At 58.1% G+C, this 13,149-nt stretch overlaps 1 long non-coding RNA gene across 1 annotated transcript in view; it reads left to right on the top strand.

Annotated features, from left to right (window-relative positions):
- The first annotated feature begins 1,053 nt into the window (after positions 1–1,053).
- The window catches only part of LOC144955757 (uncharacterized), a 15,474-nt gene continuing 3,378 nt past the window's right edge, over positions 1,054–13,149 (top strand). The window contains exons 1-2 of the long non-coding RNA XR_013641807.1: positions 1,054–1,152; positions 10,260–10,367. This is a non-coding gene — a long non-coding RNA (uncharacterized LOC144955757). The remainder of the gene's footprint in view (positions 1,153–10,259; positions 10,368–13,149) is intronic.

Here is a 13,149-nt window from a genome sequence, read left to right as displayed (position 1 = left end):
CTACTCACTCACCCACCCACTCACCCACTCACCCACCCACTCACTCACTCACTCACTCACTCACTCACTCACTCACTCACTCACTCACTCACCCACCCACTCACTCACCCACCCACCCACTCACCCACTCACCCACTCACCCACTCACCCACTCACCCACCCACCCACCCACTCACTCACCTCCTCACTCACCCACCCACCCACTCACTCACTCACCCACCCACTCACCCACTCACCTACTCACTCACTCACTCACCCACCCACTCACTCACTCACTCACCCACCCACTCACTCACTCATTCACCCACCCACTCACTCACCCACTCACTCACTCACCCACCCACTCACTCACCCACCCACCCACTCACTCACTCACCCACTCACTCACCCACCCACCCACCCACCCACCCACTCACTCACCTCCTCACTCACCCACCCACTCACCCACCCACTCACTCACCTCCTCACTCACCCACCCACCTACTCACCCACTCACTCACCTCCTCACCCACTCACCCACCCACCCACTCACCCACTCACTCACCCACCCACCCACCCACCCACCCACTCACTCACCTCCTCACTCACTCACCCACTCACCCACCCACTCACTCACCTCCTCACTCACCCACCCACCTACTCACCCACTCACCCACCCACTCACTCACTCACTCACCCACCCACTCACCCACTCACCCACTCACTCACTCACTCACCCACTCACTCACCCACCCACCCACCCACCCACCCACTCACTCACTCACTCACCCACCCACTCACCCACTCACCCACCCACTCACCCACTCACCCACCCACCCACTCACTCACCCACCCACCCACCCACTCACTCACTCACTCACCCACCCACTCACCCACTCACCCACCCACTCACCCACTCACCCACTCACCCACTCACTCACCCACCCACCCACCACCACTCACTCACTCACTCACCCACCCACTCACCCACTCACCCACCCACTCACCCACTCACCCACCCACCCACTCACTCACCTCCTCACTCACCCACCTCCTCACTTGCTGTTTAGGCGGAAGAGGAGAGAAACTACCACATCTTCTATCAGCTCTGTGCTGCTGCTGCTGCATCATCATCATCATCTTCACACGCGGATCTTAAACCTCTTCAGCTGGGTGAGTGAGTGGGTGGGTGGGTGAGTGGGTGAGTGGGTGGGTGATTGGGTGGGTGGGTGGGTGAGTGGGTGGGTGAGTGGGTGATTGGGTGGGTGAGTGGGTGGGTGGGTGAGTGGGTGGGTGGGTGGGTGATTGGGTGGGTGAGTGGGTGGGTGGGTGGGTGAGTGGGTGATTGGGTGGGTGAGTGGGTGGGTGGGTGAGTGGGTGAGTGGGTGGGTGAGTGAGTGGGTGGGTGGGTGGGTGAGTGAGTGGGTGGGTGGGTGGGTGAGTGAGTGGGTGGGTGGGTGGGTGAGTGGGTGGGTGGGTGGGTGGGTGGGTGAGTGGGTGGGTGGGTGAGTGGGTGGGTGAGTGAGTGGGTGGGTGGGTGGGTGAGTGGGTGGGTGGGTGGGTGAGTGAGTGAGTGAGTGAGTGGGTGGGTGGGTGGGTGGGTGAGTGGGTGGGTGGGTGAGTGGGTGGGTGGGTGGGTGGGTGAGTGGGTGGGTGGGTGGGTGAGTGGGTGGGTGGGTGAGTGAGTGAGTGGGTGGGTGGGTGAGTGGGTGGGTGGGTGGGTGAGTGATTGGGTGAGTGAGTGGGTGGGTGAGTGAGTGGGTGGGTGAGTGAGTGGGTGAGTGGGTGGGTGAGTGGGTGGGTGAGTGGGTGGGTGGGTGGGTGAGTGGGTGAGTGGGTGGGTGAGTGAGTGGGTGAGTGGGTGAGTGAGTGGGTGAGTGGGTGAGTGATTGGGTGAGTGGGTGATTGGGTGGGTGAGTGGGTGGGTGGGTGAGTGATTGGGTGAGTGAGTGGGTGGGTGGGTGAGTGGGTGGGTGGGTGGGTGGGTGAGTGATTGGGTGAGTGAGTGGGTGAGTGGGTGATTGGGTGGGTGAGTGGGTGGGTGGGTGGGTGAGTGATTGGGTGAGTGAGTGGGTGGGTGGGTGAGTGGGTGGGTGGGTGGGTGGGTGAGTGATTGGGTGAGTGAGTGGGTGAGTGGGTGATTGGGTGGGTGAGTGGGTGGGTGGGTGGGTGAGTGATTGGGTGAGTGAGTGGGTGGGTGGGTGAGTGGGTGGGTGGGTGGGTGGGTGAGTGATTGGGTGAGTGAGTGGGTGAGTGGGTGATTGGGTGGGTGAGTGGGTGGGTGGGTGGGTGAGTGATTGGGTGAGTGAGTGGGTGGGTGGGTGAGTGGGTGAGTGAGTGGGTGGGTGGGTGATTGGGTGGGTGAGTGATTGGGTGGGTGAGTGGGTGGGTGAGTGGGTGGGTGGGTGATTGGGTGGGTGAGTGGGTGAGTGGGTGGGTGGGTGAGTGGGTGGGTGGGTGATTGGGTGGGTGAGTGGGTGGGTGAGTGGGTGGGTGGGTGGGTGGGTGAGTGATTGGGTGAGTGAGTGGGTGAGTGGGTGGGTGGGTGGGTGAGTGATTGGGTGGGTGAGTGGGTGGGTGGGTGGGTGGGTGGGTGAGTGATTGGGTGAGTGAGTGGGTGGGTGGGTGATTGGGTGGGTGAGTGGGTGGGTGGGTGGGTGAGTGATTGGGTGAGTGATTGGGTGAGTGAGTGGGTGGGTGGGTGGGTGGGTGAGTGAGTGAGTGGGTGAGTGAGTGAGTGGGTGGGTGAGTGATTGGGTGAGTGAGTGGGTGAGTGGGTGGGTGAGTGAGTGGGTGGGTGGGTGGGTGAGTGATTGGGTGAGTGATTGGGTGAGTGAGTGGGTGAGTGGGTGAGTGGGTGGGTGAGTGATTGGGTGAGTGAGTGGGTGAGTGGGTGAGTGAGTGGGTGAGTGAGTGGGTGGGTGAGTGAGTGAGTGGGTGGGTGAGTGATTGGGTGAGTGGGTGGGTGAGTGGGTGAGTGAGTGGGTGAGTGGGTGGGTGGGTGAGTGGGTGGGTGAGTGAGTGAGTGAGTGAGTGAGTGGGTGGGTGGATGGGTGGGTGGGTGGGTGAGTGAGTGGGTGGGTGGGTGGGTGGGTGAGTGAGTGAGTGGGTGGGTGAGTGGGTGAGTGGGTGGGTAGGTGGGTGAGTGGGTGAGTGAGTGGGTGGGTGGGTGAGTGATTGGGTGAGTGAGTGGGTGAGTGGGTGAGTGAGTGGGTGAGTGGGTGAGTGGGTGGGTGAGTGATTGGGTGAGTGAGTGGGTGAGTGGGTGAGTGAGTGGGTAGGTGGGTGATTGGGTGGGTGAGTGGGTGGGTGGGTGAGTGATTGGGTGAGTGAGTGGGTGAGTGGGTGAGTGAGTGGGTGAGTGGGTGGGTGGGTGAGTGGGTGGGTGAGTGAGTGAGTGAGTGGGTGGGTGGATGGGTGGGTGGGTGAGTGAGTGGGTGGGTGGGTGGGTGAGTGAGTGAGTGAGTGAGTGGGTGGGTGGGTGAGTGGGTGGGTAGGTGGGTGAGTGGGTGAGTGAGTGGGTGGGTGGGTGGGTGAGTGATTGGGTGAGTGAGTGGGTGAGTGGGTGAGTGAGTGGGTGAGTGGGTGAGTGGGTGGGTGAGTGATTGGGTGAGTGAGTGGGTGAGTGGGTGAGTGAGTGGGTGAGTGGGTGGGTGGGTGGGTGAGTGGGTGGGTGAGTGAGTGAGTGAGTGAGTGGGTGGGTGGATGGGTGGGTGGGTGGGTGAGTGAGTGGGTGGGTGGGTGGGTGAGTGAGTGAGTGGGTGGGTGAGTGGGTGAGTGGGTGGGTAGGTGGGTGAGTGGGTGAGTGGGTGAGTGGGTGAGTGGGTGGGTGAGTGGGTGGGTGGGTGAGTGGGTGGGTGGGTGGGTGAGTGGGTGGGTGAGTGAGTGGGTGGGTGGGTGGGTGGGTGGGTGAGTGGGTGGGTGGGTGGGTGGGTGAGTGGGTGGGTGGGTGAGTGGGTGGGTGGGTGAGTGAGTGGGTGGGTGAGTGGGTGAGTGGGTGGGTGAGTGAAGTGGGTGGGTGGGTGGGTGAGTGGGTGGGTGAGTGAGTGGGTGAGTGAGTGGGTGTGTGAGTGGGTGGGTGGGTGGGTGGGTGGGTGGGTGAGTGGGTGGGTGGGTGGGTGGGTGAGTGGGTGGGTGGGTGGGTGGGTGAGTGAAGTGGGTGGGTGGGTGAGTGAGTGAGTGGGTGGGTGGGTGGGTGGGTGGGTGGGTGGGTGGGTGAGTGGGTGGGTGGGTGGGTGAGTGAGTGGGTGGGTGAGTGAGTGAGTGAGTGGGTGTGTGAGTGGGTGAGTGGGTGGGTGTGTGAGTGAGTGGGTGGGTGTGTGAGTGGGTGGGTGGGTGAGTGTGTGAGTGGGTGGGTGGGTGGGTGAGTGAGTGAGTGAGTGGGTGGGTGGGTGGGTGGGTGGGTGGGTGAGTGGGTGGGTGGGTGGGTGGGTGAGTGGGTGGGTGAGTGAGTTGGTGGGTGAGTGAGTTGGTGGGTGAGTGGGTGAGTGGGTGGGTGCGTGGGTGGGTGAGTGGGTGGGTGAGTGACTGAGTGAGTGGGTGAGTGGGTGAGTGAGTGGGTGGGTGGGTGGGTGGGTGAGTGTGTGAGTGAGTGGGTGGGTGGGTGGGTGGGTGAGTGAGTGAGTTGGTGGGTGAGTGAGTGGGTGGGTGGGTGGGTTAGTGGGTGGGTGAGTGGGTGGGTAGGTGGGTGAGTGGGTGAGTGGGTGGGTGGGTGAGTGGGTGAGTGGGTGTGCGAGTGGGTGGGTGGGTGAGTGAGTGAGTGGGTGGGTGGGTGATTGGGTGAGTGAGTGTGCGAGTGGGTGGGTGGGTGAGTGAGTGAGTGGGTGGGTGGGTGATTGGGTGGGTGGATGGTTGAGTGGGTGGGTGGGTGAGTGGGTGGGTGGGTGGGTGGGTGAATGAGTGGGTGGGTGGGTGAGTGAGTGAGTGGGTGGGTGAGTGAGTGAGTGGGTGAGTGAGTGGGTGGGTGGGTGGGTGAGTGGGTGAGTGGGTGGGTGAGTGGGTGGTTGGGAGAGTGGGTGGGTGGGTGATTGGGTGAGTGGGTGAGTGAGTGGGTGAGTGGGTGAGTGAGTTGTTGGGTTGGTGAGTGAGTGGGTGAGTGGGCGGGTAGGTAGGTGAGTGAGTGGAGTGGGTGAGTGGGTGAGTTGGGTGGGTGGGTGAGGTGGGTGGGTGAGGTGGGTGAGTGGGTGGGTGGGTGAGTGAGTGGGTGGGTGAGTGGGTGGGTGAGTGAGTGGGTGCATGGGTGAGTTTGTGAGTGGGTGGGTGAGTTGGTGGGTGAGTTGGTGAGTGGGTTAGTGGGTGGGAGGGTGGGTGAGTGGGTGGGTGGGTGACTGAGTGAGTGGGTGGGTGGGTGAGTGAGTGGGTGAGTGGGTGTGTGGGTGGGTGGGTGAGTGAGTGGGTGGGTGGGTGGGTGGGTGAGTGGGTGAGTGAGTGGGTGTGTGGGTGGGTGGGTGAGTGGGTGAGTGGGTGGGTGAGTTGGTGAGTGAGTGAGGGAGTGGGTGGGAGGGTGGGTGAGTGGGTGAGTGAGTGAGTGAGTGGTTGAGTGGGTGAGTGGGTGAGTGGGTGAGTGGGTGAGTGAGTGAGTGGGTGGGTGGGTGAGTGGGTGATTGTGTGACTGTAGGATGCCCTGGTGGTCCCCCTCTTTAAGAAGGGGGACCGCACAGACTGTAACAACTACAGGGGCATCTCACTCCTCAGTGTGAGGCCAGGAAAGGTCCTGGCAAGGATTATTCAACATCGCCTTGCCAGGCATGCTGAGGAGAGGCTTGCGGAGCCCCAATGCGGTTTCAGGAAAGGGCGGTCCTGCACAGATGCCATATTTTCTGTCCGTCTGCTACAGCAGAGGTGTAGGGAATTCCAACAAGACCTACATCTCTGCTTTATTGACCTGGTCAAGGCCTATGATACCAGAGGTGGGACAAAGTCATTGTTATGCAAGTCCAAGTCGAGTCGCAAGTCATCAAATTCATGACTCGAGTCTGACTCGAGTCCAAGTCACATGACTCGAGTCCACATCTCTGTATGATACCATCAGTAGGCCTGGGCTCTGGGTTGTTCTTCGTGCTTTCGGAGTCCCTGACCCTCTGCCCACCATCATTAAGGACCTTCGTGATGGTGAGCGTGCCCGGCGGGTAAAACTACGTGGCCGGGAGTCGGAGCCTTTCCCTGTACACCTTGGGGTGTCTCCCCCCGTGTCTCTCCCCGCGTGTCTCTCTCCCCGTGTCTCTCTCCCTGTATCTCTCTCCCCGTGTCTCTCTCCCCGTGTCTCTCTCCCCGTGTCTCCTCCCCCCCGTGTCTCTCTCCCCGTGTCTCTCTCACCTCTCTCCCCGTGTCTCTCTCTCCCCGTGTCTCTCTCCCCGTGTCTCTCTCCCCGTGTCTCTCTCCCCGTGTCTCTCTCCCCGTGTCTCTCTCCCCGTGTCTCCTCCCCCCCGTGTCTCTCTCCCCGTGTCTCTCCACCCGTGTCTCTCTCCCCGTGTCTCCCCCTGTATCTCTCTCCCCCTGTATCTCTCTCCCCGTGTCTCTCTCCCCGTGTCTCTCTCCCCGTGTCTCTCTCCCCGTGTCTCTCTCCCCGTGTCTCTCTCCCCGTGTCTCTCTCCCCGTGTCTCTCTCCCCCTGTCTCTCTCCCCGTGTCTCTCTCCCCGTGTCTCTCTCCCCGTGTCTCTCTCCCCGTGTCTCTCTCCCCGTGTCTCTCTCCCCGTGTCTCTCTCCCCGTGTCTCTCCACCCGTGTCTCCCCCCCCGTGTCTCCCCCTGTATCTCTCTCCCCCTGTATCTCTCTCCCCGTGTCTCTCTCCCCGTGTCTCTCTCCCCGTGTCTCTCTCCCCGTGTCTCTCTCCCCGTGTCTCTCTCACCTCTCTCCCCGTGTCTCTATCCCCGTGTCTCTCTCCCCGTGTCTCTCTCCCCGTGTCTCTCTCCCCGTGTCTCTCTCCCCGTGTCTCTCTCCCCGTGTCTCTCTCACCTCTCTCCCCGTGTCTCTCTCCCCGTGTCTCTCTCCCCGTGTCTCTCTCCTCGTGTCTCTCTCCCCGTGTCTCTCTCCCCGTGTCTCTCTCCTCGTGTCTCTCTCACCTCTCTCCCCGTGTCTCTCTCCTCGTGTCTCTCTCCCCGTGTCTCTCTCCCCGTGTCTCTCTCCCCGTGTCTCTGTGTCTCTGTGTCTCCGTGTCTCAGGCCCCGCTGAGAGGTTCCACTACACGAGACAGGGTCACAGCGGAGACATCTCCCGTGTCTCTCTCCCCGTGTCTCTCTCCTCGTGTCTCTCTCCCCGTGTCTCTCTCCCCGTGTCTCTCTCCCCGTGTCTCTCTTCTCGTGTCTCTCTCCCCGTGTCTCCGTGTGTCCGTGTCTCAGGCCCCGCTGAGAGGTTCCACTACACGAGACAGGGTCACAGCGGAGACATCTCCCGTGTCTCTCTCCCCGTGTCTCTCTCACCTCTCTCCCCGTGTCTCTCTCCCCGTGTCTCTCTCACCGTGTCTCTCTCCCCGTGTCTCTGTGTCTCTGTGTCTCTGTGTCTCTGTGTCTTCGTGTCTCAGGCCCAGCTGAGAGGTTCCACTACACGAGACAGGGTCACAGCGGAGACATCCCCCGTGTCTCTCTCCCCGTGTCTCTCTCTCCCCGTGTCTCTCTCTCCCCGTGTCTCTCCCCGTGTCTCTCTCCCCGTGTCTCCGTGTCTCCGTGTGTCCGTGTCTCTGTGTCTCTGTGTCCCCGTGTCTCAGGCCCCGCTGAGAGGTTCCACTACACGAGACAGGGTCACAGCGGAGACATCCCCCGTGTCTCTGTGTCTCCGTGTCTCTCTCCCCGTGTCTCTCTCCTCGTGTCTCTCTCCCCGTGTCTCTCTCCTCGTGTCTCTCTCCCCGTGTCTCCGTGTCTCTGTGTCTCAGGCCCAGCTGAGAGGTTCCACTACACGAGACAGGGTCACAGTGGAGACATCCCCCGTGTCTCTCTCCCCGTGTCTCTCTCACCTCTCTCCCCGTGTCTCTCTCCCCGTGTCTCTCTCACCGTGTCTCTCTCCCCGTGTCTCTGTGTCTCTGTGTCTCTGTGTGTCCGTGTCTCAGGCCCCGCTGAGAGGTTCCACTACACGAGACAGGGTCACAGCGGAGACATCTCCCGTGTCTCTCTCCCCGTGTCTCTCTCCCCGTGTCTCTCTCCCCGTGTCTCTCTCCCCGTGTCTCTCTCCTCGTGTCTCTCTCCCCGTGTCTCCGTGTGTCCGTGTCTCAGGCCCCGCTGAGAGGTTCCACTACACGAGACAGGGTCACAGCGGAGACATCTCCCGTGTCTCTCTCCCCGTGTCTCTCTCACCTCTCTCCCCGTGTCTCTCTCCCCGTGTCTCTCTCACCGTGTCTCTCTCACCTCTCTCCCCGTGTCTCTCTCCCCGTGTCTCTCTCCCCGTGTCTCTCTCCCCGTGTCTCTCTCACCTCTCTCCCCGTGTCTCTCTCCCCGTGTCTCTCTCACCGTGTCTCTCTCCCCGTGTCTCTGTGTCTCTGTGTCTCAGGCCCCGCTGAGAGGTTCCACTACACGAGACAGGGTCACAGTGGAGACATCCCCCGTGTCTCTCTCCCCGTGTCTCTCTCACCTCTCTCCCCGTGTCTCTCTCCCCGTGTCTCTCTCACCGTGTCTCTCTCCCCGTGTCTCTGTGTCTCTGTGTCTCTGTGTGTCCGTGTCTCAGGCCCCGCTGAGAGGTTCCACTACACGAGACAGGGTCACAGCGGAGACATCTCCCGTGTCTCTCTCCCCGTGTCTCTCTCCCCGTGTCTCTCTCCCCGTGTCTCTCTCCCCGTGTCTCTCTCCTCGTGTCTCTCTCCCCGTGTCTCCGTGTGTCCGTGTCTCAGGCCCCGCTGAGAGGTTCCACTACACGAGACAGGGTCACAGCGGAGACATCTCCCGTGTCTCTCTCCCCGTGTCTCTCTCACCTCTCTCCCCGTGTCTCTCTCCCCGTGTCTCTCTCACCGTGTCTCTCTCACCTCTCTCCCCGTGTCTCTCTCCCCGTGTCTCTCTCCCCGTGTCTCTCTCCCCGTGTCTCTCTCACCTCTCTCCCCGTGTCTCTCTCCCCGTGTCTCTCTCACCGTGTCTCTCTCCCCGTGTCTCTGTGTCTCTGTGTCTCAGGCCCCGCTGAGAGGTTCCACTACACGAGACAGGGTCACAGTGGAGACATCCCCCGTGTCTCTCTCCCCGTGTCTCTCTCACCTCTCTCCCCGTGTCTCTCTCCCCGTGTCTCTCTCACCGTGTCTCTCTCCCCGTGTCTCTGTGTCTCTGTGTCTCTGTGTGTCCGTGTCTCAGGCCCCGCTGAGAGGTTCCACTACACGAGACAGGGTCACAGCGGAGACATCTCCCGTGTCTCTCTCCCCGTGTCTCTCTCCCCGTGTCTCTCTCCCCGTGTCTCTCTCCCCGTGTCTCTCTCCTCGTGTCTCTCTCCCCGTGTCTCCGTGTGTCCGTGTCTCAGGCCCCGCTGAGAGGTTCCACTACACGAGACAGGGTCACAGCGGAGACATCTCCCGTGTCTCTCTCCCCGTGTCTCTCTCACCTCTCTCCCCGTGTCTCTCTCCCCGTGTCTCTCTCACCGTGTCTCTCTCACCTCTCTCCCCGTGTCTCTCTCCCCGTGTCTCTCTCCCCGTGTCTCTCTCCCCGTGTCTCTCTCACCTCTCTCCCCGTGTCTCTCTCCCCGTGTCTCTCTCACCGTGTCTCTCTCCCCGTGTCTCTGTGTCTCTGTGTCTCAGGCCCCGCTGAGAAGTTCCACTACACGAGACAGGGTCACAGCGGAGACATCTCCCGTGTCTCTCTCCCCGTGTCTCTCTCCCCGTGTCTCTCTCCCCGTGTCTCTCTCACCTCTCTCCCCGTGTCTCTCTCCCCGTGTCTCTCTCACCGTGTCTCTCTCCCCGTGTCTCTGTGTCTCTGTGTCTCAGGCCCCGCTGAGAGGTTCCACTACACGAGACAGGGTCACAGCGGAGACATCTCCCGTGTCTCTCTCCCCGTGTCTCTCTCACCTCTCTCCCCGTGTCTCTCTCCCCGTGTCTCTCTCACCGTGTCTCTCTCACCTCTCTCCCCGTGTCTCTCTCCCCGTGTCTCTCTCCCCGTGTCTCTCTCCCCGTGTCTCTCTCACCTCTCTCCCCGTGTCTCTCTCCCCGTGTCTCTCTCACCGTGTCTCTCTCCCCGTGTCTCTGTGTCTCTGTGTCTCAGGCCCCGCTGAGAAGTTCCACTACACGAGACAGGGTCACAGCGGAGACATCCCCCGTGTCTCTCTCCCCGTGTCTCTCTCACCGTGTCTCTCTCCCCGTGTCTCTGTGTCTCTGTGTCTCAGGCCCCGCTGAGAAGTTCCACTACACGAGACAGGGTCACAGCGGAGACATCTCTGGCACGGACGACGCAGCGCAACTCACGGAGACACGCAAAGCCCTCTCGCTACTAGGTACTACAACTAGTGCACTACTAGTACTACAGCTAGTGCACTACTAGTACTACTACTACACACTACAGCTAGTGCACTACTACTACTACTACACACTGCAGCTAGTGCACTACTACTACTACTACACACTGCAGCTAGTGCACTACTACTACTACTACACACTGCAGCTAGTGCACTACTACTACTACTACACACTGCAGCTAGTGCACTACTACTACTACTACTACACACTGCAGCTAGTGCACTACTACTACTACTACTACACACTGCAGCTAGTGCACTACTAGTACTACTACTACACACTGCAGCTAGTGCACTACTAGTACTACTACTACACACTGCAGCTAGTGCACTACTACTACTACTACTACACACTGCAGCTAGTGCACTACTACTACTACTACTACACACTGCAGCTAGTGCACTACTACTACTACTACTACACACTGCAGCTAGTGCACTACTACTACTACTACTACACACTGCAGCTAGTGCACTACTACTACTACTACTACACACTGCAGCTAGTGCACTACTACTACTACTACACACTGCAGCTAGTGCACTACTAGTACTACTACTACACACTGCAGCTAGTGCACTACTAGTACTACTACTACACACTGCAGCTAGTGCACTACTACTACTACTACTACACACTGCAGCTAGTGCACTACTACTACTACTACTACACACTGCAGCTAGTGCACTACTACTACTACTACACACTGCAGCTAGTGCACTACTACTACTACTACTACACACTACAGCTAGTGCACTACTAGTACTACTACTACACACTGCAGCTAGTGCACTACTACTACTACTACTACACACTGCAGCTAGTGCACTACTACTACTACTACTACACACTGCAGCTAGTGCACTACTACTACTACTACTACTCACTGCAGCTAGTGCACTACTACTACTACTACACACTGCAGCTAGTGCACTACTACTACTACTACTACACACTGCAGCTAGTGCACTACTAGTACTACTACTACACACTACAGCTAGTGCACTACTAGTACTACTACTACACACTGCAGCTAGTGCACTACTACTACTACTACACACTGCAGCTAGTGCACTACTACTACTACTACTACACACTGCAGCTAGTGCACTACTACTACTACTACACACTGCAGCTAGTGCACTACTACTACTACTACTACACACTGCAGCTAGTGCACTACTACTACTACTACTACACACTGCAGCTAGTGCACTACTACTACTACTACTACACACTACAGCTAGTGCACTACTAGTGCTACTACTACACACTGCAGCTAGTGCACTACTAGTACTACTACTACACACTGCAGCTAGTGCACTACTACTACTACTACACACTGCAGCTAGTGCACTACTAGCACTACTACTACACACTACAGCTAGTGCACTACTAGTGCTACTACTACACACTACAGCTAGTGCACTACTAGTACTACTACTACACACTGCAGCTAGTGCACTACTACTACTACTACACACTGCAGCTAGTGCACTACTACTACTACTACTACACACTGCAGCTAGTGCACTACTACTACTACTACTACACACTACAGCTAGTGCACTACTAGTGCTACTACTACACACTGCAGCTAGTGCACTACTACTACTACTACTACACACTGCAGCTAGTGCACTACTACTACTACTACTACACACTGCAGCTAGTGCACTACTAGTGCTACTACTACACACTGCAGCTAGTGCACTACTACTACTACTACTACACACTGCAGCTAGTGCACTACTACTACTACTACTACACACTGCAGCTAGTGCACTACTAGCACTACTACTACACACTACAGCTAGTGCACTACTACTACTACTACACACTGCAGCTAGTGCACTACTAGTACTACTACTACACACTACAGCTAGTGCACTACTAGTACTACTACTACACACTGCAGCTAGTGCACTACTAGTACTACTACTACACACTGCAGCTAGTGCACTACTACTACTACTACTACACACTACAGCTAGTGCACTACTACTACTACTACTACACACTGCAGCTAGTGCACTACTAGTACTACTACTACACACTACAGCTAGTGCACTACTACTACTACTACACACTACAGCTAGTGCACTACTACTACTACTACTACACACTGCAGCTAGTGCACTACTACTACTACTACTACACACTACAGCTAGTGCACTACTAGTGCTACTACTACACACTGCAGCTAGTGCACTACTAGTACTACTACTACACACTGCAGCTAGTGCACTACTAGTACTACTACTACACACTGCAGCTAGTGCACTACTACTACTACTACTACACACTGCAGCTAGTGCACTACTACTACTACTACTACACACTACAGCTAGTGCACTACTAGTACTACTACTACACACTGCAGCTAGTGCACTACTAGTACTACTACTACACACTGCAGCTAGTGCACTACTAGTGCTACTACACACTGCAGCTAGTGCACTACTACTACTACTACTACACACTGCAGCTAGTGCACTACTACTACTACTACTACACACTGCAGCTAGTGCACTACTACTACTACTACTACACACTGCAGCTAGTGCACTACTAGTACTACTACTACACACTGCAGCTAGTGCACTACTACTACTACTACTACACACTACAGCTAGTGCACTACTACTACTACTACTACACACTACAGCTAGTGCACTACTACTACTACTACACACTGCAGCTAGTGCACTACTACTACTACTACTACACACTGCAGCTAGTGCACTACTACTACTACTA

The sequence above is a fragment of the Lampetra fluviatilis genome, unplaced genomic scaffold (assembly GCF_964198595.1).
Source record: "Lampetra fluviatilis unplaced genomic scaffold, kcLamFluv1.1 SCAFFOLD_1270, whole genome shotgun sequence".
In the NCBI taxonomy this organism is placed as follows: domain Eukaryota; kingdom Metazoa; phylum Chordata; class Hyperoartia; order Petromyzontiformes; family Petromyzontidae; genus Lampetra; species Lampetra fluviatilis.
Note: the sequence above shows the minus strand (reverse complement) of the source record. Positions and strands in the feature narration are given on the sequence as shown.